The sequence below is a fragment of the Andrena cerasifolii genome, chromosome 14 (genome assembly GCF_050908995.1).
Source record: "Andrena cerasifolii isolate SP2316 chromosome 14, iyAndCera1_principal, whole genome shotgun sequence".
NCBI classification, from domain to species: Eukaryota; Metazoa; Arthropoda; class Insecta; order Hymenoptera; family Andrenidae; genus Andrena; species Andrena cerasifolii.
In genome coordinates, this window is record NC_135131.1 from 8,734,408 (window position 1) to 8,758,039 (window position 23,632).

A 23,632-nucleotide genomic window follows, 5' to 3' on the forward strand; every position below is an offset into this window, starting at 1 on the left:
GGGACGTCGGTGTCGAGCGATGCAGTCGCGTGCAGTCGAATGTCAAACGGGCTGACCGTGCTAAGCCAGGAAGGAACTATCGATCGATTCGTGCCCACTTACTTCCGGTGTGCCCCGAGCCCAGCGGATGTACAGTGTGAAATGCGGCCTCCGTCGTAGCCGGACGCTTGGATTTCACGGAACCGGAACTACGCTGTCGCTTAGGCAAATAGCCGCGACTGGAAACGATATCTTCTGCACTTCGTCGGGGCCGGCTTCTGGATTTCTCGCCGAAGCGTTTGTCGCGGGTGGATTTAAGAAGGGGTGTACGTACGTATTTTAAGAATTTCTGATGTTGCGTTAGATTGTACTTTGTATTTTGCGGAAATTCTCGCGGAGCGGGAGGAGATGAATTGTTTTTGCCAGGGGGTAGTGTATTTCATCGTCCATGTTCTTTGCGCGTTCATGGGTAACAGTTGCACTCTCCCTTCGCCCAGGGAAATTAGACTGAAGAAAGTGGTCGGGTAAAAAGGGGAAGACGTATTGCGCTTTCAAGGCGGTGTCCATGATATTCCCGCGGAATGTATCATAATTTCGGAAATATATCAAGCACCGGGGCGGTGCTTTTAACGAGCACTTCCGCCGGGGGACAGTTGCAATTTCTTGTCCCGACTGGACGAAGAATCGAGGGTGTCAGGCAGAAAGAATGGGATGTCACGTCTTCTTATGGATGGCCGATTATTACACAGCGAGCTCTATCTTCCTGGGAATTGGTTGGGTAGTATAGAAATATTCGACGTACCATCGATAATCTTCTTGCTCTACATCGAATAAAAACAGGAGAAATTTAATTTCATCTAACAACCACCTTTCTTGCGCCGTAGGTATTTTCCAATATTTTTATCCCTACTAGGGTGGAGCTTATTTTTCAACCACGAAAATATGATCCACTTACCATCTGAATTTGTTTCTTTCTATAAGAAAATGTTTATTCTTTTTAACTTCTAAGCTAATCCATACCCTCGCCGATCTTTCCTTTTTTACAAACCTCGCTACGTTGATCCTTCGACCGACCCTTCAGAGAAATTCTGCACACGACGAGATACTTTTCGTTACTGAAATTTTAAAATGTACTCCAAGAAGGCTATTTATAATTTAGCACGCCAGAGATGGAGTAGAATCGTTTCGTTCCCGAAACGCTTTAACCAGCCGGACTGAAACAAGGAAGGGTGGTTTGCATCGTAAAGGAAGGCGAAGCGGTGCGCCGTGTCAGCATCGTTTCGGAAGGTTAGCCGGAAGTGGGAACAATACCGCCATGGATATCCCAGCTGGCGAAAGTTATTCCCACTTCCGACAGTTCGTGCCACTTCCCCATCGGATATCCTTCCCGGCAAGTCGGAGGTGAATGCAAATATGGAAAAACTTGGAGTCGATTCGCCCTCCGCGACACACCCCCGAACTACGTACACACTCTGCAGCCATCGTTTCGCGATACCAATCTCTCGTAACTGCTGGTAGTTGTTTGGCTGCACAATCCTATTTGCCAAGCAATCTGCCACCGCCGGCAGTTCGTGTAATCCCGAGGGGGCTGCGCTCGGTTGCAGTAATACGACCGGAAGTGGCCCCGAAAAGCCCGCCGATTTTCAGGGTCGTGGCTCACCCCGTTGCTGGGCTTCCTTCCTTTGGTGTTTTTATCATTTCGAACATCACTTCGCAAATCCCTTACAGCATTCTCGGCGAAACTGGAAACTAGTTTATTCGATTCGGGAGGTATTAGGTGCGCGAAGTACCTAATAAATAATTAAATAAATAAATAAAGTTCGTTCAAGAGTTTTGAGATCTTAAATCGCGAAGTTAGGAAGTTGCAGGGTTCGCCAGAATGTAAAGTGTACTCTTCAATTTTCTATGATTTAATATACGGATTGTAAATTAGTTTGAAGTTTATAGAAGTGTAATATGTTAGAAATGTTTGTTATAATTTTAATGCGCTTAATTACTGGGGAATCGGGGAAGAGAAACGATTAGTTGAAGGCAGACGAATCGATGCCGATGTATCTTCTGCGGATAAAGTGTTTATAGAACGAGCTGGCGATTTTTTTGGTCGTGCAACGGTTTACAGGATAAACGAATCGGTCTCCGAGGAGGAATCGGTCGTTCAATTTCCAATACCCCGGGGGCGCACGCTTGAATCAGTTGCGCTTAATCTGCATTTCCCTTCTAGCCGGACGACCCAGAAGGAGTCCGATATTTTATTTAGTCGTGGAAGAATTTAATCAACGAGCACGAGGCGAAACCACCATCCCCGAAACTGGTGCATCGACATCGCCTGCACTCGAGAAAGCATTGTTACAAAGTCTAACGAGTTTTTTCATCTAGTGCCCTTTTTCGGTCTGTGTAACCTGCACCCTTCGAAATATGCGCATCAATTAACAAGCAGCGCAGAGAAACCACTGAAGAGAGGTGGAAATGATAGCTATGAGTGAAACTCGATTACAGAGGTGATGTGTTAGTCTTCTGTGGTGTTAAATTCTAGTTTACAAGGATTAGAATGGGAAATAGTCTTGGGAAGAAATTGGGTAGAAATTGGAGAGTTCTAGGCTCCTTGGATCCTAAATTCCTCAGATCCTAAATTCCTCGAACCTAACTTCCTCGGATCCTAGATTCCTTGAACCTAATTTACTCGGATCCTGAATTCCTTGAACTTAATTTCCTTGGATCCTAAATTCTTTGAACCTAATTTCCACAGATCCTAAATTTCTCGAACCTAATTTCCTCGGATCCTAAATTCCTCGAACCTAATTTCCTCAGATCCTAAATTCGCTCTCGAACCTAATTTTCTCGGATCCTAAATTCTTCAGATCCTAATTTCCTCGAACCTAACTTCCTCGGATCCTAGATTCCTTGAACCTAATTTCCTCAGATCCAAGGTTCCCCGAGTCTTACGTTACTTGGCCCTAGATTTCGCGAGCTCCAGATTTTCCAATTATCAGAAAGACAAACAAAAATCCAACACTGAAATTTACATGGCCCAATCACCGGCGGCAGATGCATCTGCACTTTTTTGTACAATTTTGGAACCGTTCCACGGAATGAAGTACTTCGTACGCCCCCGTCACTGATTAGTGGTCTACCATGGCCGTCGTTTTTGCCATGATTGCAATAAACTGCTCGGATAAACGGCCGTTAGTGTGACGAGGGTGAAATCGCTTATCGATCGACTCTCCTAGAGAGCCAATGGCCGAGTATAATTTAAATAACACGGTATTTTTGCGATTGAACGGGGCTCAAAGCGATCCGGCCTGTGTGTACGTACTAGTGGTAATTGTCGTAATTAGATACGCGCCGATTGCGCCGGGGATGCAATTAAAATCTTGTCCGTGTAATCTGCGTGCCGCGTACGCCGCGGTGCGTTTTAACGGGCCTCCAATGTGTTTCTGAGGGGGGGGGGGGGAATGGGACGGGCAGCTCGTTGCCAGGCGTTTAGACCAGAACTGCAATAGCTTATTAATATCCCTCCGTTAATTAGCGACAGACACTTCTATGATTAGAACAGGTTAGGATGAAATAGGGTGGAAACATCGGCACCTCTGGCATTTCGGGTTTCCGAAAGCTACGGAACTTGGAAAATTCTCAGAATTTCCGTAGCTTTAGAGCTTTAGAAACTAGAGTTTCAGAACTCTCCGTAGGTACTTCAGAATTTCGAAACCTTCTATATTTCGAGCATATCAGAATTTCCGAAGCTTCTATATTTCGAGCGCTTCAGAATTTCGGAAGCACCGAAACTTCGGAACTCCATTACCTCGGTATACGACCTTACCGATCACCTCGATAATTATAGAAACCCAGTTCACCCAAGTGGTGGATACTCAAGCGGACGTTGTTATCTTTAGTGGGTTGTCAAACTTTCTTCTTACAATTAGATTATAAATGCATTTAAAGGCGGGCGTGTGTGGAGATCTGTGAAGGCGGAACGCAAGTGGCGCTTGATGAAGGTAACGAGGGCAATTTAATGGAAGCAAGAAATTTCTTCGAGCAGAGTGTCGCTCGGTCTACGCACGCTCGAGGGATGCCAAGCGTCACGAAATGCACAGAACGGTTTAATTGCAATTAGATTTCGCCGATCGATCGCGACTCGGCTGGAAAGAAGCCTCGGGAACTTTCTGCCCTGATTAACAATTACCGTGGAAATCCGACAGCTGTGATTAGGCGGAGGAATTTCGAGTAGGAACGAGACTGTAGCACTTCGCTGCAATTGAAGCGAATGGTTTCGAGATTTCAGTACGGAAGCCTCCGTGACATTTATTCAGTGGAAATTGACAGCAAATTGGTAGGTACAGAGAACTAACGATGTAATTGCTTTCTTACTGCTTAATCCGATCAATGTAGATATCCAACTAGGAATAATTCCCTGGCAGGCATGCAGGTTTGAATAGGAATCGTTAATTGTGCTTTAATTAAACCACAGGCTACGCTCGTTTAGGATTTCCCTAGCTGCGAAGCGATTTACGGGCGATTATTCGTCAAAAGAGTATCCCCGGATAAATTATTCGCCTGCACGCGAGCCGTAGGTCCTGCAACTAGTTAGAAACTGGGCGCAATTGAAATTGCAGTTTAATCACCGTCTCTGGCGGCAAAATTGATTCGCGAATGGGTAAATTTTCGAATCGCGGGGCAGGTTCGTCATTTCGAAGCGGATGGGACGCGGGTTCCTTATTATTTCGTTCCCTTTGGTAGTCTCGGACTCAAACCCCCCGGTAAATTGAACGAAACGCGACGCAGTTCTGTATTAAACGAGGAATAAAATGACAATTAAGCGTTGCCTGGATTCGTCCAATCTGCTATGAACAACGCTCGACAATTCGATGCTCAACGTTGATTTATCGGATGAATTTATTTCAACACCGTATTTAAATAATCCGTCTATAACGAGCGAGCAGATATTCCTGGGTTATCAAATTGATATTCGACTATGCGATGGTGAATCGCGGCTTGCCTTCAATTAACCATGAGCGCGGATTTATTTTCTTTTCACTGCTTACTTATAGCCGTACTTCCAGAACGAAATACACGGAACGCAGCTTTACTTTCGCAAGGAATAATGGACAACAATCAGCACGTTCAGAGGCAGAGTGGTAAGGGGCAGATAAAAGACTGAGTGGCCCGGCATGGCGGGGCACATTTTCGCAAATGTATTTTCTTTTTTAAATAGCATTTATGTTTTTAGTACAACCCCGAAGTGAACTCCTGTGGTGTTAAGTTATACATCGATCTAGTCGCAGGGTACAAAGAAATGAAGTTTCATGTACCTCGTTCGAGCTAACATCACCCACGAAACAATATGCCTCGAAAGTGGCGCGATAACCGTGCCAGTCATTTCACGTGAACCACCCTGTACACGTCCCTGCTGGCGACGACGGAACTTCCACGCGTGCTATTATTTTGACGCAGTGGAGGATGAATAATGCCAAGGAGGATGTCTCGTCGATCTAACAGCATCCCCCTCGACGCTGTCTCATATATTTTTTTCCACCCCTGCGACGCCTGTCGACGACGTCGCCCCTTCTAACCCCTCTGCTCCCACCTTTCGAAACTTTGATTGTTAGGCAGTTGAACGGTGTCTTACTTAATTTGTCCGGGAAGACGCGTACTGGTGGATTAAAGGCGACTCTGAATGTCGCCAACGCCTCAGGGAGTTATTAATGGTTTCTTAGATTATAGACAGCTTAAAGACCTCCTTATACAACTATTTATTGAATGAGTAACAAATAAGTGGCTAACAATTTGTAACAATTTTTTTTCACGAATTTTCTATTTGAAGCTTTTGATTGTTTTTTGTGCTTAGCTGATGGTTAATTTTTCGATTCTTGTGGTTATTTTAATGCTTGAATTCAGGGTCGGTGTGATTTGTGGGGAATGTGGGGAATATTCAGACTTGAGATTTTGCTGTGTGTGGAATTCCACATTCGGGAATTTGGAAAGTATTTTATCATTTTTTTATTCTTTGTTTCGCACACTACTGTTTTTTTAGGTGGTTGAAATCTGATTTTTTAGTTTGTACTTCCCAACCCCTCCAACTCTACACTCGGGAAAAATTTGCTCCGCTGATCCTCGTTGAATTAGTCGAGTACTTTAAAGCCAGTACCTACAAGGAAGTTTTGCGTGGAAAAATATGCGCGTTAAATTGAATCGCTTGGAACACGATCTCGTTGACCAGCCATGAAATCTTTGTCCGACGTGTTACAGAGAACATGCGGTATTTCGAATTTGTCTCTCGGCTGGCGACCATCATCGAGCTGAAACGATCGCGCGTAATTAGTCGAGAGCTTATTCGGGAACGGTCAAACCGAAATGCCAGCCAAATACGTTAAAACGCGGACATATCGATTGACCGAGCTAATTAAAGGCATCGTGAAAAATGGCACGCATTGATAAATCATCAAGGGAGTCATGACTAGGGGGCGATTAAAATATCCGATTCGGAGTAAATTGCCGTGGACGCGTCGCCTCGTGAACTATCTACTCCCGATAAACGTCAGTTTCGCGATTAAAGCACCAACTTAATATCCCGTGTTTGCATCGGGTGTAATCGAGGAACGCGAGCGAAATAAATTGTAGAATCTTTGCAGATAAAAGTGGGGGAAAGCTTTTAATAGATGAACAGCTTTTAGGTCTGACTATTTTTCAATCCTATTCCCTTAGCAAACACTCTTCTCTAGTATAATAATATCCACTCCACTAAAAGCTAGCACATCTCCAGTAAAACAGTAACACACGTCGACAAAAGTAACCAGCAGATGAAAAACCAAATCGAACAGAGAAATTCCATTTAAAATCATCCACCTCCACTTCGTTGAGGCAATTCATCCAGATGAACGATAGTAACTTCCAAGCATCGAAGCTTATCCGGTGTCCTCGCAAACAGGGGGAGGGTAGAGTTTACCGGCAACGATTCCCGGCGATCAATTAGCGATTCATTAATTAGCTGATCGCGATTGCCGTCGATCCGGCATCCCGATCTTCTGAAATATTCAATCAGCTAAAATGAAATCGTGCCGACAGCGCGCTCCAATTCCGGATCGCCGCGTATAATGGATGGCATGTCGTCAGAAGCGACGACTAAAAGTGACTTTTACACTCGGTATAAATAAACGTGCCCCGTTTGGTCCGTGCATTATAGATGCCGGTTAAAATGATTATGTGGGTCGATATGGAGGGAAGGAGGTCAATGAACCGGGCCCGGTGTGCAGGAAAAACGCGCGTTTCGACGGTCGTTCCGCGCTGGTGGGACGATTAATTTATCAGGCTCGAAAGCTGGGATAAACAATCGAAACTGGTTGGTTCTTTCGGGATATTAACGGGCGAGCTGGTCTCCGATGTCATCCCGTCGAGCTCGTATTCAATTCCCCACCCACCCACGTCCCCTTCTGGCTAATTCTGCTGGGAATTTAATTATAAGCGCAACGGATGGGATCTGAATGTGCAATTTACCTGACTTCACGGCAAATGAGATATTGACGCAGGTGGATTTCTGTGGCAGAACCCAAAGTATAATACTTCTCCCGTCGCATTTGTCCGGGTGATTGAAGAAAATTGCAGGAATATTGAAAGAGGAGGTGTCTTCATATTCGTACGATAAAGTTTTAGATTCTGTATTCACTAGCCTCCACTGTGATCACACAGCGATGCGCTTAAAGTGTCTCAAGCTACCCCCCTCGGAACCAGTGGTAACGCTGAAACCCTCCAAGAGTTTCAAATCATAATAGCCCTCCTTACTGTCCGCGTCATTATCCCGCACGAGGCGCAACCGTGCCGCCACTTTTCCAGCAGCGACCGAGGGTCCCCTTAAAACCTCCCACGGAGAAAACCGAACAGCGATTCCAGCCCCTCTTGACATTAAATCCGACACGGTTACCGGGGATTACCCGCCGAATCCCCTAAACTTCCCGCGCGACCGGAAGTTCGTCGTTTTACACCAGCCAGCTCGAAAATTGACCCGTAACTTCCACTCCAACGAGCCGGCGGATCCAGTGGCTCGCGTTGGGCGGGGCGGAATAAAAATGAAAAAAAAAGAGAGGCGAAAAAAAAAAAAAATAGGAGACAGGTCAGCCACCGAGTCTCCGCTCGGAACGAGCGCGTACTCGACAATGAAACTTATGACGACTTCTTCGACCCTCCATTGACAAAAATCCAGGCCCCGAACCGCCGCTCCGATCGATCACAATGGCGAGCCCCGATTAAGAGGAGCCGTGGCCATTCAGAAACTTCGCCGTGCAGCCCTCCAGTCGTTAACGGAGTTTCACCTTAACGACTGGGCCCCGCTGCCGATAAATTTCGATCCAGGTACGGCCGCGGAGCCAACCGTGGTCGGTCTACGTAAATATGGCGGCGAGTTGACCCCGGGACGAGGAAGAACTGGCTGCGGAAACGCGGTCGCGCACAAGCCCGCCGTGGAACGCGAGCTTCCGCGCGAGTTTGTCTTTGGTATTAACGGGTTTTGGTACAGAGAGAGAGGTACGCTGCCGGGGTTGCTTTAGCGCCATAAATTCTGCCCTCCTTCCCACTGTGCCCCAGCCACCCGTTAATATCCCCCGCCGGGAAAGCGGTTTACGAAGCCCTCGAAACCACCCCGCTGGGCCTTTTGTTCTGCTTGCCCCTCCCTCCCTGCTTGCCACCCCTTTTTTTTCGCTGGCCGAAGTCTATACCACTGGCGAATCGTGGATAAATCTAGCGGCGGCCACGCAGCGTCGTTCTCGATGTATCGATTGGCCTTATCTTAGTAGACGCCCTGTGGTCCTTTCTGCGCTCCTTGTTCCGTGGGTTTAGGCGGTGTTAGGGCAGGCTGAGCGAGGGTGCCGCTCGATAGTGTAATTCTGTGTTCCGTTGTCTAGCGAAAGGCGCCTATTTGATTCCGCAGCTGTCTCTGATTGCGGAATGTGGGGAATTTGTATTTAATTTGCGCATAGGGTCACTAGAGGGAATTTGATTCACGAGCCGCAGCTGTTTTCCGCGCGAAGATTGGGAAGATTGCTGCTTGGAGCTGTGCCTCTGCCAGCTGTAGAATGTATCTATGAACACGTGGAGAAATGTATAATGCAATGGGAGGTGAGTCGTGCACCGACATAATTAACAACGTTTCCGTGGCGGTTCTCGTTTAAACGGACAGGGAAATGTAGGAAAGACCGGCAGGACTTCGGGGAACTTCCCGGTTCAACTGAACGCTCGCTATTTCCAGGGACGAACTACGACTAGAAGATGGATCTGTAAACGGGGCGCTGGTTTACGAAGTCCCGTAAACTTTCCATCCCCTTTGTTACTATCCACCTTCGGTTTGTCGTGTTATATTAACACCCAGTTAGCGTGCGCGAGCTGTGCGTTCATTACTGAAACTCATTCGGGCGGGAAAGTGACTAATACCCCTCAGCTACCAGAATACATTCTTCCACGAATATTATCCTGCAAACGAAATCTGAAGAGATCCCTGAAATCGGAATATCGTTGAAAGTGTATGTTTCAGAATCGTAACACTTTGACCAAGGGACGAGTAATGAAATTATATGAATTTCAGTTGCTCTCTCGATCACGCTGTTCTGGTTTAATTTTAAAGGCGAGTTCTATAGCTCGCGTTCCAGTCAACCGAATTTTCCACAAAACTACAAAGGTAGCAAAATCGTCTCTCGGGGGATTTGAAGACGGGAGCGTAGAATTTCAACCCACATCGTCTGGACGTCATCTGGACGTTTTGGACATCGACCACGTACGTATCAACGTGAGCGAACGTATTCCGTGTCAGCTCGTTAGGAAATATCAAGCACGCCAACTATGACGGCGCTGGCGTCCATTAAATTAAGTCCTCGGTAGTTAACAGATTGCCTGGGAACATCGGGGATCCTTGACACTGCGATAATTTATATGCTAATTACGCTCGCCGAGTTTCGCCTATTGTTTCGGCTAATTATGATTCATATCTTTGCTTTGATACGCCATTGTGGCGCCCAGGAAATTTAAAGTTGCGGCAACGCTGGCAGATATGCGTGCAGGATGCCCCACTGATTTGTTACAGCGTGCTTGCCACGAATATTCAGAAAATCGACAGAAATTTCTTGTTAAGTTTCGCGGAAGGTAAAAGCCTTTGGGTTTAGAATGGAATTGAAGACTGTGCTCGTTTCAAGGGGATTTTTTTTTTAAGTTAATAGAAATCTAAGAAACTTTCATTGGAAAATATTTTTTAAAAGATGAATGTGTGGAAAGATACAGGGAGATATAGTTCCAGTCACCTGCGACGTAATCGCGTCTGACCATATACGAACCTGCTCCACTTCTACTAGCAGATTCTGCCTCTGGCATTTTGCTTCTGCCTCGCTATATTCAATAATTTCTTTGACCAATGCTTCGTTTGAAGGAGCAAAAATGACACTAACTAAAAAAATGCCAAATCTAAAGTAGACAATCCAACGACAGTTAAGAAAAGCCTCCATCAATGAAATACTCTAATTAAAACGCAAATATAATTCTAAAACAGTTACTCTGTCACATGCAAGCGGTTCATGGAAAGATAATTTTTATTCCCGCGTGGAGAAGTCATCCTAAATAAATTTGCCCAACGCGCAAAGTTCATTTAGCGTTCCTTCGTTTAAAAATGGCCCCGGAGGACTCCGGCCGAAAGTGGAAGACCATTGCGTCACGTGCCACGTTTCGTTCCCCTGAATTTAGTGCCCTCAAATGAAGTCCTCGCTGTTCATCACTGTTTGCCCCCTCGACGCGAAATTAGTTTTTCGAAAGGCAAATCGCACTTGGCGCGAGCCGAGTAACATATGGACGCATCAATATCCCGCGCCGGTTAATAATTCTGTCTTCCAACGGAAGGCTTTCCGGAAAAGCTAGGTTTACGTTACGCGAGTGTCGGTTTATAGCTTTACCCCCGTGTTTCAAGCATTTATTAAACCTGTCATCAGTGAGGGAAGTTTCGATTCTACAAGCTCCAAGTAGAGAAATTTAAAACATCTACGACCACCGAAACCTCTTTTCCAACGTGTAGATAGAAGCAGTTAGAACTCCTTACGATTGCAGCTTCGAAAACGAAGGTAATGAAAACCTTAACCCATCTAAAAAATCGTATTTGTTGATACCTGCAAGTTGGACCTATTTGTAGTCCCCTTTGCGGACTAATTTTATCCCTCAAATTTCAGTTATAGTTAAAAAAAGATTCGTGTACCTTATTCTTAGTAGGCCCACATTTTTTCAAAGTTTCCTTGAAAGTTCATGTGCAATACTTTTTAATACGTTCTCTATGTATGGGTCCTCGAATTCCAAATCGATGGGTTGGCCTGATAAAATATTTTCCATTTAACGTAGCACAAAGAATGCGCGAAAGGAATAAACGCCACGCGATTCCATCGACGGGGACGATTTTATTAAGCATTCCCCTCCGTCCATCTGAATCCACCTCCCTCACCCCTGTACACGTGATCTCGAGGCGCGTACCTTTTCACGGGTCCAATTTCCAATCGCGTCTCCACTTCTAACTGCGATCCGCCGACATTATAGGTTCTCGCCAGGAAATCGAAAGGAAAATCGTCGTTTCCCCGGAAACTGGAGTGCACTCGCCACGGTATCGAAAATCTTCAGGGCGAGCGCGAGCTGGCCGGAGAGAAACGATCGCCTTCCGAGGGCGCTGGAACTTTCGTATTAAATTCTTCAAAGATCCCTCGAAACGGGCGCCGAGTTTCCGGGCTGCCCGATAACAGACAACAAGAGCTCCTTTTTCCAGACCGCCGTGGGGCTTTCAATTAAAGTTCGCGGGTGGAAATTCCGTGCATCTGGATTTTAAGTGAACGGGGACCTACTGTCAAGTATTATTCAGAATTTTATGGCCGTCTATCGTGGAATCGAATGGGGCATCTTTGAAGCGGAGTGGCTTCTGTGAAATTTATTCCTCTTCCACGCTCTCGCGAGCATTCGCGACTGACTCTTCTGAGATTGTTAAGGGGCAACATACACCTACGACTAGAAAAGTCAGAGTGATCTTTGACAATTTTGTTTTTATTGAAAATATTCTCGCTAATGGCGATACTGGTGGACTCTGCTGTCGCAAAGTGTAGCCAAGATAGAAGGAATGGTAACTGCGTCGCGTGCACGCGAAAACAAAGTTTGCACGCGTAAACGTTGATGTTGTTCCACGTATAATTCCGTGTGCACAGAACGTCGAGCATCGCGAAATATTGTAAACGCCTGCCCGGGCGTCGCGACGCAGTCGCGACTTTGTTATTGCAGCAGGATGCAACGGGGGCGTTAAACACGCCGGCATAAATTGAGAGGGGCCAAGTTTCCGCTTAATATCGCCGACGAGGAAGCAGTTTAGCAAAGCAGAATCACCTGGGCCCCATCCGCGAGGCTCCGTTTTCACGTCGGTTTGACAGTCTACCGTGAAACGCTCCGTATGCTGCGGACGATCACGGTGATATCGATTTTATTGCGCAACGGCCAACAAAGTGGGGAAGCGGAGTTAGCGGAGTCGATAAGCAGAAGACTGTGCAAATGGTTATCCCCGTAAACTCTGGCCGCAGCAGATAAGGCTGCTTAAAAATAGACCGGGAATATGAAAATGCGAAAATGCGAAATTCAAGGTTATTTCTGCGGAGTCATGGAAATACGAGGAGGCTAATTAGAATAATTATAGGGACGAGTGAATCGGGGATCTGCACCTGTGTAAATTCCGCGGAACACACTGATAACAGTAATTAGCAGTTTTAATTCTAGATATCCCGAGCACGAGTCCCTTGATATTCTACCCTCTGTTAGAGGCGTTCCTCGCCGCTATTTGACGACTTCGGAAGTCTGTTCTTTATTCCCGGACTCTTTCACGAAACAACACATTCTCTGGAACAAACTTCTTCGTCCGTCGATTTAACGCGACGATCGTTCAGCGAGCCCGTTCGCTCGGAGCACGAAAAGCGAGAAGGAGCTTGAAAACGTCGACGACGCTCGCGTATTAAAGCGTTTCCGCGACGAATGCGACGCGACGTCGCGTGAAAAAGAAAAATCACGCTCGTCGCGACTCGAATTCCAGCCGCGTCGGGGGCGAATTTACGCGAGGCAACCACTTGATACCGCCTACGCGCAAGAGGTTAAAGCCGCGTATCCATGTCGCGCGGGGGGCCGTTGGAAATGAAAAGCGCCAGCCGTGCATCCGAGATTCCACCTTTGCCCGGCGTAATCGGTCGGGCAAAGTGAAATTTCATCGCACTTTCCCTTTTAACGCGTCGCCAGGATCGCGGAACGCCCGATGAACGTCGAAGCCCTTTCTCCGTTTCACCTTTTCACTCGGATCCCTCGTAATTTGCCACGGGGAACAAACTCGCCGCGTTCAAAGCGGAAGTTTTAATCTCCGTGACCAGCTCCCGCCGTCACTGTGACTTTATTCAATTTTATTTTCCATTCGTTTCCCGCCTTGATTAAAGTTCCCCTCCGACTTTCGATCTGATCCGATTTCCAGCGATCTAATATTTATATTCTAATGCTGTTCAGTAACGCTTACCTGCAGTTAAGCATCTTTCGATATTAATTTCCCTGCATTTCTGAATCCTTATTTTCCACGTAGTTGAAACCATCTTATTCCTATTCATTTGTATTATACAATTTCTAAATAGAGATGTGTCTTCGCGTTTAGTCCTGATTTGTTAATATCGCCTGGAGATAAGATCGCACAGCCAGTTATTTACGAGAGCCGAACAAGCTGGAGCGTGGTGGTTGGCGGAACGGTCTCAATATCGTCGATGGAAGCGTTGACTGACGAGGAAAGCCACTTCTGACGCGGAATTTCCTCGGACGCGTTTCAATCCATCCGACTTTTCCGGATGTCTATTATTCCGGATAGAAGGAACCGTTCGCCGGTAAATTGACGGTATAAGTCACGGGAATTCCGTGGAGAGAACTGGCCTGAGAAACTGGCTCTCCGTGTACGATATCGAGAGTGAGTTTTCAATCATCTGCTTCCTTTTCACAGCTCATATTTACATATTATTGCATTTGCATACTACTATAAAAAAAACCCTTGCACTTAAAACCACCGCATGATCGCAATCCCATCGATCACCCAAAACTATCATTCCCGCACCCCCAATTCTATCTTCCAAAACACCCCCAAGAAGAAAAGAACACCCGCGGGCTACAAATAGAATAATTACAAGAACCAAGAACTCCGCGTGCAATTGTTCCAAGAACGCCGGGGAATCGTTAACAAGAATTTTTCCAACGAAGATACGACGAGCAAGGAGGGGGGGGGGGCATAAATTTACAGGAAGCCAGCTTAATATCGCCTCGAGCAGGGAGTTGCTCGCGGGTACGCGTCCGCTTCCCAACTTGCTCTTTATCGCCCAATATCGTCGTCATTGTTGCGGTGATAAACGCGCGAAGAAGTTTCCCCTTGAAAAGATAAACGCGAGGAGGGATCATCGAGGCAGGGGGTGGGTGGGTGGAAAGACAATGAGACCGAGCAAATTAAACCGAGCACCGTGGGGGCCGGGTGAGAAAAGAGCGTCGAGGAGCGTAGTTTGATTAACAGAAGCGTTAAGTGGGCTCTGTAAAACTCGGGAGCTCCGCGACGAGGCACGTTCGAATTTATAAGTTGCCCCGCCGACGACCATTTCGCTCTCCCATCGCCGAAGAAATTGGAAAGCAGGGTGGCGGGCGTCGACCGATCGAATCATCGATCCAGCTGATAGCATGCCCATGGTGCGCGGCGTAATTTCGTTAGCACGATGCGTGTCAATTTATCGGGACCGGCCGCTTAATGATGGTAACGCTGGCACGATTTACTGGAACGCGCGTGCTCGTCCATAAAGATCCCATTCGGCGTTCAATTTCGCCTGCGAGCGGCTCGCAGCGCTGGCGCTTTGGCAACAATCAGACAGCATCCATGAGGGGATGTTTTTTTTTGGAAAGCTTTGGTTAAAAATGTGGGAATGCGCTCTTGTTTATTAATATTTAGTACGAGGGCGTTTCATTATTTACCAATAATTACAAACTTCCAAACATTCCGTCATTAGGTCACGTTTTTTTATTCGATCTGCTGGGACAGAGGATGGAGCAGAGATTTTTTAGCAAGCGCGCGTGAATGGGCTCCAGATAATCTCCACTAGGTGATCAAGCAACGAGTGGTTGTTACCCTTGCAGGAGGGTCGAAGTTTCTCGGGCTGAAAGGCTGTTCCCAACGTCTTCTTCGCTCGAACGCACGATCAGAAGCTTCTGAACGGCGGCGTGCGCCTATTTATAGAGTAAAATGGGACATCCTGAGCGCGGTATCGAGCTGGTGCACGAGCCAGCTGCATCAGCCCGTTTATCGCGACGACGAAATCTGCCACGGGAGGGAGGGCTCGAGGATCGGCGCTAGGTCGACGGTGTTATCTCTTTTGATCGCGTCTTCGTTGCTCATCCACGGTGTAATGACGTTAGTAGCGTGCAGGCACGAAGTTATCGGAAGCATGTTGTTAATACCGCCCGTGGCTGCTGCACTTTATTGGAGGCACGTCGCCCTTTTTGACGTTCAATCTCCGCGTGCCTGCGTGGCGCGCGTTGCTCCTCGAGGAATCCCTGGGATACGAGATTGAAAATATACTCGTAGAAGCTGGGAGCGAGGAAGTGGCGAGCGAATTACAAATTGGAATGGTCTCCTTTAAAGTTTTCGGGGGAAGCTTTTTTAAGTTTGGGGATGGACCTTTTTAAATCGGGTTTCAAGGCGGGTCGGGGTGCTTACTAAGTTTTGGAATATGTGTGTTCCTGAACGGCAGTAGAGCTTGTTAACGTTTTTCTATGAATTATGAATAAAGTTTTTCTGTGAATTTTCACGCAGGTTGATATCACTATCTATCCTGCAAGACCTAGTCTCTTCTCTCGACATTCTTACACTCACAAGATTCCAGTGTTACTGGATTGTTTCGCGTGATATCTCAGGCAGAGAGCGCGCTACGTGGATTTCGTCAGATTTCTAACGGCTAAAGGGCAAGCTGAATATTCAATGTTCACTGTCAGCCGCGGTGTCTCAGGCAAAATGCAATTTGTCAAGGCTCCCTTTACGATTTTGTCTAACATTACACCGCGGTGTAACGTCACCAGCGAGCGTGCAACGATAAATTCGTCAAGGGAAGTTTCCGCCTTAATATCTTCTACGCAGCGACAGGCGACAGAGAGAGACTTCCTTTCACCCCCGACCTCGACATTCTTCACTTTGGTACCACCTCGAACGACGATCGAAAGAAGAAGGTAGTGTGAAATCTCCACTAATTTCTGTAGGTTCCCAACTTTCAATCCACATTTGCTTATTACTTAATCCTCAACCGGTGACGTCCCACTTTGTGATATAAATGGTGACGTGGAGTCTCGCAGACTCCTCTTTAATAATTTGGCACTGTCAAGACTAAATTTATTTTTAACATATACGGGAGTTATTAGTGACTTTGTTACATATTTGAAAATATACTTTTCAATGTTGTGTTCAAAACCACTGAAAGTTGCCTTCGTGACATAATCTAAAACAAGGTCGAATGAAAAAAAAGGAAAATAAAGGGAAAATAATTCTGCAGGGTTCTTCCACGTCGCCGGTTAAGGGTTAAGATACGTAGGTAATACTCCCCGCGTGGAAACTTTAATCCTCGACATCTCAGAAACCCAATATCCCCACTTCTTCCTATTAAAAACCTCAACACACCCTCCAATTTCCACATAAACGTGACCCAAGAAAAAACGAAAAATTCCCCCCTCGCAAATACCTATAAAACTGTCCAAACCCACTCCCTCGTCATCCTCTGGTTTATCGAGGGCGTAAAAGAAGGAAGGGGCTGTCAGAACGTCGCACAACGAGGCGCCAGGAGAACGACAATAATTAACCGCCCCGGATTCTGGTTAACCAGACCGAGATATGGGCGAATAGTAGGGGGCTGGGATGGAAGTTCAGGGTTCCGGCGGAACGAGACGGGATCCAATTAGTCGAAGCACCACCAACGATCTTGTCTTCGGTGTTGCGTCGTAACATAACAACGCCATTGAGCACGTGGGCATAAATTCACCTTAGAGGCTTCACCCCCGCTTAACATCGCCAACGGGGAAGCGGTTTACGAGGACGCCAGCCAGTTCTGCCTCCGCCCCTGCGCCAGCCCCGCGAGCCACCGGCGAGGCTCGGGCCTGGAGCGGCCTGGGAACCTGGGCTGCAAACCGAACGCGGAGTCCGACTGACGTTGGAAAGCTTTCCCTCCAGGCTGAAACTCGGGATTCTGTCTTTAGTCACGTAGTCGAGGGGTGAGCCAGGCTCGGCTTTGTTAAGCAACGCGCCCCCCCGACAGCTCCGAGTCCTGTTCCCACGGGAAGGACACCGTTTGGCGGGTTTACCTTGATCGTCTGATAATGTCCATCGATCCCTTATTAGTGCTAACCACGTGCAATTCGTGTACGTGGCGGTGGCTGCGATAATGGCTGATGTTTCTTGGGGCAGAACAAGATTTAGGGAGTTCAGGTGACAGAGTATGGGAGTCCCTGGGGGTGGTAATCGCGGGTGGGTGAGGGTTGGTTGCGCGCAGTGTAGCTTTGCTTTGTAATCGATATGAATTATTGTCTCTGTGATAATGATGCCTGGTCCTTGCAGTGGAATACACATGGGGCTTCTCAGAGCTTCTCAGTTTTCGGGGGTTAGGAGTCTTGAGTAGAAGGAACATCGCATGGTCTTTGCGCTCGGGTCACTGTCTCCATGGTCCATCTTTGCCTCAGACACTTCCAGGTCCACTTCCGACGACCTCGACAAACAACCTCTCGCTCGAGCGAAAGCTACCCCGGCTAATGTTCTCAGTGGCAGATAGACAAGTAGCCGTGTCTCACGCGAGCTGCACCCAAGGAACTCGCGCTAAGGGGTCTATCGAGGTTGGTTTCGTTGTTCGAGGGGTTGCTGCGCGCTCCAAGGCCGCGGCTCGTGTTCTGGCACGGCGAACTGGGGCGAGCAGCTTTCAGAGGGCATTGCGTCTGGGATCAGGCGGTGGATCGTGCTCTCTCAGGATGTAAAGGAGCATCCACAGCCCGTGGGGACGGCCGTTATGCGCGCAGCCGGCTTTATTGCTCGCCCCCGGCCCCCGCAGTCGGTGAAGGATGTGGACTTAGCTTAACGGAGTGTTCCCTTCCGTTCCTGGAATCCACCCGTTTCCTAGCTCCCTCGTCCCCACACCGTCGCCGCGCTTTTCTACGTTCTTCTTTCGCGGCTCGCTCCATTCTCTCTCCCATCCCCGCGCCTTTCCTCTCCCTTTTTCACTCGTATCTCCCGCCGGTGCCAACAAAAGACGGCAGTAATCTGCAAACGACCTGGCTTATATCTAACGAGGCAACACATTAGTCACGGCCGGCGATCTGTATGAGTAGATATTACGCGTGATGCAATTTTATTTACGAGCCGCGATTACGGCCAACCGCCCTGGCAATTTACTTCCTCCGGACCGCGCTCCCGTAATCGCGTTTTTATTCCGCCCTCCCCCATGCGTGCGTCCATCGTTCCTTGGCTACGCCAAGGGCGTTGGGCGATGTTCTCCCGCTACTCGCCGGTCCAATGCAAGACCTTGACAGCTCAGCTGTGAAGCCGAAGGGAATAGGCGCGCCGATTAAACGAGGATGATTGTAAGAGAATTTTTATCATCGTGGGGATTGGTCTGACCAATTCCGGGCTTTTCTACTGAATAATCGCGAAGGTGGACTCCAGTTTTGGTTGATACCAGTTTTCTTGCCTTCCCTTTTTTGCAAGCCTAGTTTAAATGCTCAACTACAGTTGGACGGAACTCCACAATGCTCGTTCATCATTCCCACCCTGGCTGCTGAACGAATTAAAAGGAGTCAAGTACGTAGATTGGCGCGTGTGTAATTCTATAGCTCCAATCGTATGGAAAACGAAAGGATTTTCATCGCGAGCAAATATTCTCTGTGTCGCGTTCTATCGACCTTCGTTCAATCGGCCCCGAAATTCGTTTTTCTCCCCTCCCCTGGATGTCGCGTCGCTGGGTCAGAGGCGAAACGTTCACGCGGCTCGGATTTTCGTATGCTGCAGCGCGATAACGGCGGGCTTTTTGTTCGGCAGTTCGATCGGAAATCGTTCGATACGAGCCGGGGTAATTAATTAACAGCGGAGCCCTTCGTCTTTATTTTGTCGCCGAGCCGATAATCGGGGGATTACTGGCTGCGGGGATGATAATGCCCGCAGAAATTTACCTGCAACCTCGCTGGCTAAATCGCGTGTACATCAGGATCCAGCTAGGTGAGCAGCTAATAGTTCGTAGATGGTCAAAGTACCTGGCCTGGGATTTCCAATCGTCCAACCGGGCCACTGGCTCAGCAAAGCTTGATGTAATTGCTCGCGGTTACACGGTTCCTCTTCGATGAGTTGCTGCCGAGCGGCCTGAGTTTCTTGCGTTTACGAGTGATTGTAATACTTTCACGCGGAGAATAATTTCATCTCATTTGATGGAGAAATACTGGGGCTTCTTTGGATTCATCCTAAGTCTTCAGTTCAGTTGTAGAATGAGGTTAAATGACTTGAAAAAATTACAGGATGTGTAAGACATGTGCTATTTTCCGCCAAACCTCTGATATGGTCCGTCAAAATTCGTGATTTTCATAAAAAAATTAAAAAGTCACGGATTTTTAGTGGCACACAAACTCGACCGATTTTTTCTTCAAATAATCGATATTTCTCGGCCACCAACTTAATAATTCTGTTTTAATTTTAGTTTTTACACTGCGTATATCACAAACAAGAATCACACCTTGAAATTGCATTACGTCACGTTTTAAGACCAATATTACCTGAAAACCACAGAGGAATGTTAAAATGTTTACCAGTCAGCACCGCCATTTAAAGCACATATATATTTCACACCAACTTTCTTTCAATCTCTATGATAATAATAAACATTGAGTAAAAGGATGCATCTAGATTTGCTTTCATTTTTTTTACAAATACATTAAACAGAGTGTTTTTTTTTCACGAAAAACGACTGCCTTGTCCCCTTAAGTCACCGCGACAGCCAGTAGTATAGACCCGCATGAGTCAGCCGTGTAGACTCCATAACTCGACCTTGTTGATCTTTCACCGCTGCCAGAGCACTTTGGCACGGCCTATCGGCGGCTGTGGATCTAATAGATGCCAAGTACAATAGTGTCGGGACGAACGAACCCATAAAATCGCGAATGCCCTCGAAATAACTGCGTTTCCACATTCATTACCTCTCGACTTTCGATGTTTCTGATGGTTCCACCAACCATCTATCAATAAAGCAAAGAAACCTGCCAATCACCAATACCGGTATTTATTCAGTTACCTCGAATACTTCAATTCCCTCGAAACGTGAATTATTTCACTCCGAAGGAAAATAAACGTTGACAGAAGTTATTTCTTGCGAATTTCCCGCGCCACGGTAATCGTTCGCGACTGTGTATACATTTGTTCCAATTCGAACTTCCATGGGAGGGAAAAAAGCGGCAGAAAGCCGGCCGAAACTTTCAATTATCCCACCCCCGGCGTGTAACGAACGAAAGTGCCCTCTCGGCGGAAGCGTAAGGCGCAGTCGTAACGCGAACTCTCCCGTTAATTTGTTCGAAAATACCGGGCCGGGCGATTTCTCACGAACCACGGGAATTTTACGACACCGGGGGGGGGCCACGCCGGGTCGCCCGTGGTGCGTGTTCGCGTTGAAAATTTCAAGCAGCACGCCGGAGCGTAATACAATGCGCGCGTTAAAACGAACGCTCACGTTTCGTATAAATCCGCCCATTTTTTCCCCAATAGGGCAGGCGGGCGGTGGCGGGGGCGAGCGTGCGAGGGAAATCACGAACGCAATAAACATTGGATCGAGCTCGTTCTTTAACCCCCCCGCCGCTGTGAAACGCGGAGAAACGGATTCGAGTGCGGAGCGTCGAGCGGAGGGATTCTATTTGTGACTTTTCCTTTAAGGGCGTCGCTTCCGGGCGTGCACGCGTATTTCGCCGTGAAGCAGAGGCTGCTCCTTAGATAAATATTGCCTCAGGAATATTCGAAGAATGTATAGAAAGGCTGAGGAACAGTATTACTAAATATACAAGGTATTTTCGGAAGGCGATCGATAATTCTTCAGGCTTCCAGTGTTCATTGAACTAAACGAAAATTACTCAAGCCGAGCAGCCCTTCGTTAAACAATGTAATTGCTGTACCTACCGCCGAAGCACACGATTTTCATAAATTTCCAGCGGCCTCGGTACGTTCCGCAGAGTTAATTCGGCGAAGCGAGATTTCCCGGATGCTCCAGACGAGGCTTGTAATTGAACAGAGGCCAATGCATGTCTGGTAGCGAAAATTTTCGGATATCTATGGAGGGCTGGTTCGACGGGAATCGATGTCTCGAGTCGAATACGATGCCAGCAGCATCCGGATGCAATCCGACCGGGGAAACAGGTCCCTGTGCATTTCAGACACTCCTACATGCTCGCGTCGCTAACAGATTGGCTGTGTTCTCGAGAATCGCTGCGTTTAGTTTAGGATTATTTAGATTCGGGATTGAACGCTGATTTGGCACGGCGATACCGGCGTGTAGTCTCCCCATCCTCTAGCCGAGGATAAAGTGCACCGTCTACGGAGGATCGATCTGATATTCAAGGGGACCCTCGCTTGTTTCTTGGCCCCTCGTAGTGGAATAAGCTCTTGACTGAATTGGAAACGAATATCTTGTCGGTTGAATTAATTTAAAATGATTAAGGTCGCCGTGACGGGCCTCGTGAAAGGTCTGTCGCGTTCGTCGAGTAAAGATCGAGGCGGAATTATCCGAGTACGAATCTTTCCCCATGGAGCTTTCGTAGTTCACCCCTCTAAACGCAGGGTTTTAAGTCCCCTCAGAAATTTCTCTATTCACAAGTTACTCTGAATTCTCAATTCCTATACGAATCCTTATAATTCCTGCACAAGTTACAAGTGTCAGTAAGCAATGCCCATCATTCTCCCTTTAAAGGAATGGAACTACCCTTCGAGAAAATATGCTCAGAAAAATAAAATAAAGGCAAAAGATATTTTCATTCGAACCTCTTTACGTGACACGATAATTTTATACGCGCCAACTTAATAATTCCCCCCCTCGGAAATGTCACCTAGCCACACAGTTAATTTGCATATACTAGTAATAATAATGTTCCGGAGTTAACGAGATTATAAAGTGGAATTTGTTCATGAGTTACGCAAGAACTCGGCTAGATATCGCGAGAAAATAGCCTCGAAGGGGTTGCAGGCGGAAGTGGCTGGCGGTATCAGGGATTTCTCGAGAGGAACAGTTCCGTGAGCCGCCGGGGCTGCGCGGTGCTGGCGTTGAATTCGAAAGGAGGCTGAAAATCGACGCGAAACCGTGGAGCTGGCTGCGACCGGAAACGGATTACCGCCATTAAGGTCGACGTCTTCTTAATGGCGCTTCGACAGCGGCGAACGTGCATTTCGCCCGGTCGATCGTCCACTTTTATCGCGTGGTAATCGAGTCAACGGCACCAGGAGGGACGAAGGAACGTTGTTTCGAGGGTCTGAGTGAAAAGAATTGTTGCAAGATTGGCGGGAGACTGCTGCTGGAATCCAGTGGGGCGGCCGCAGCTGCGAACGAAAGTGCACGTCGGTCGGTTGGTAGAATCGAGACGCGATACTCGCGCCATGCATCATGCAGCGTCGTTCCTTTTCCCGCGGAAAATTTGTTTCGAGAGGGGGGCGTAATGGAAAGGAGCTGCGTCGTGGATTGATTTTTAACAGGTTGCTCGAAAGCTCTGGAATTTTTGCAACGATAGGGGGTGTTCCAGAAATCAGTGGTGGAAGGGTGGAAGCTTATTCTACTGACTTTGAAGATGCCATAGAAACTAGAGATACGAGTACTGTTAGGGAAACGGTACCTAATATGTATCGCCTAGCAAAAGTTAAATCGCTCTTACAGAATTGAATAGTAATTGATATTTTTGTATGGAATTTTTGAAAGTAAAGAGAAATTATTTATGTTTCATGTAGCATAAGGTAGAATCGTTGAAACCTACAGATTTTTAATTACTCAAAAAACGTAAGACATGCAAATATCGGGCGCTGAAAAAGGGTAAACGAGTGGCGATATTAGGAACCTGGGCGGTATTAGGTACATTCACCCTACTACAAATAGTGGCACGAGGGAAGTTCTTTACGCCCTCGAAAACAAAAAGATAATATGTCAGTGATATGTAACATCAGAACTCACCAAATTCAGATGGACGATGGATAGCTATATTCTATGCTTTCCTTAGGCGTTCCTAAGCTACTCCTGCAACAGAAAATTATAAATATCGTTAGTGGTTGAATATTTCACGTCCCAACATCCTAAAATTGTAAAGTATTTTCCTCTTCTTTACAGCAAAGAAGAATTCCCGCAATTCACCTTTCATCCCCCGCAAAGAGGAAAGACAAGATTAAGTTTTAATCATCGCACACCTCCAACTCAAAGTCCTCCCGACCAATTCGTCCTTCCCCCGAACACGGCACAGCAGAAGAGTTACCGAGTTACTCTTCCCAAATTAAGTTCACCGGCATTCACCCCGTGCCCGTTGTATTCGGAAAAATTAATTAAATCCCGTGCAGACGACGTAAACAGCACGGTACGCAATCCGAAAG

General features: G+C 47.1%; 1 protein-coding gene across 4 annotated transcripts in view; it reads right to left on the reverse strand.

Moving 5' to 3' along the window:
* Nlg-5 (neuroligin 5) overlaps nucleotides 1-23,632 on the reverse strand; it is a 158,710-nt gene that overhangs the window by 64,227 nt on the left and 70,851 nt on the right. For 2 of the 4 annotated variants that reach the window (XM_076827163.1, XM_076827161.1), the window contains exon 3: nucleotides 23,223-23,285. The exons of the other annotated variants lie outside the window; for them this stretch is intronic. The gene's annotated coding sequence lies outside the window, so the exon portion shown is untranslated. The remainder of the gene's footprint in view (nucleotides 1-23,222; nucleotides 23,286-23,632) is intronic. 4 annotated transcript variants of the gene reach the window in all.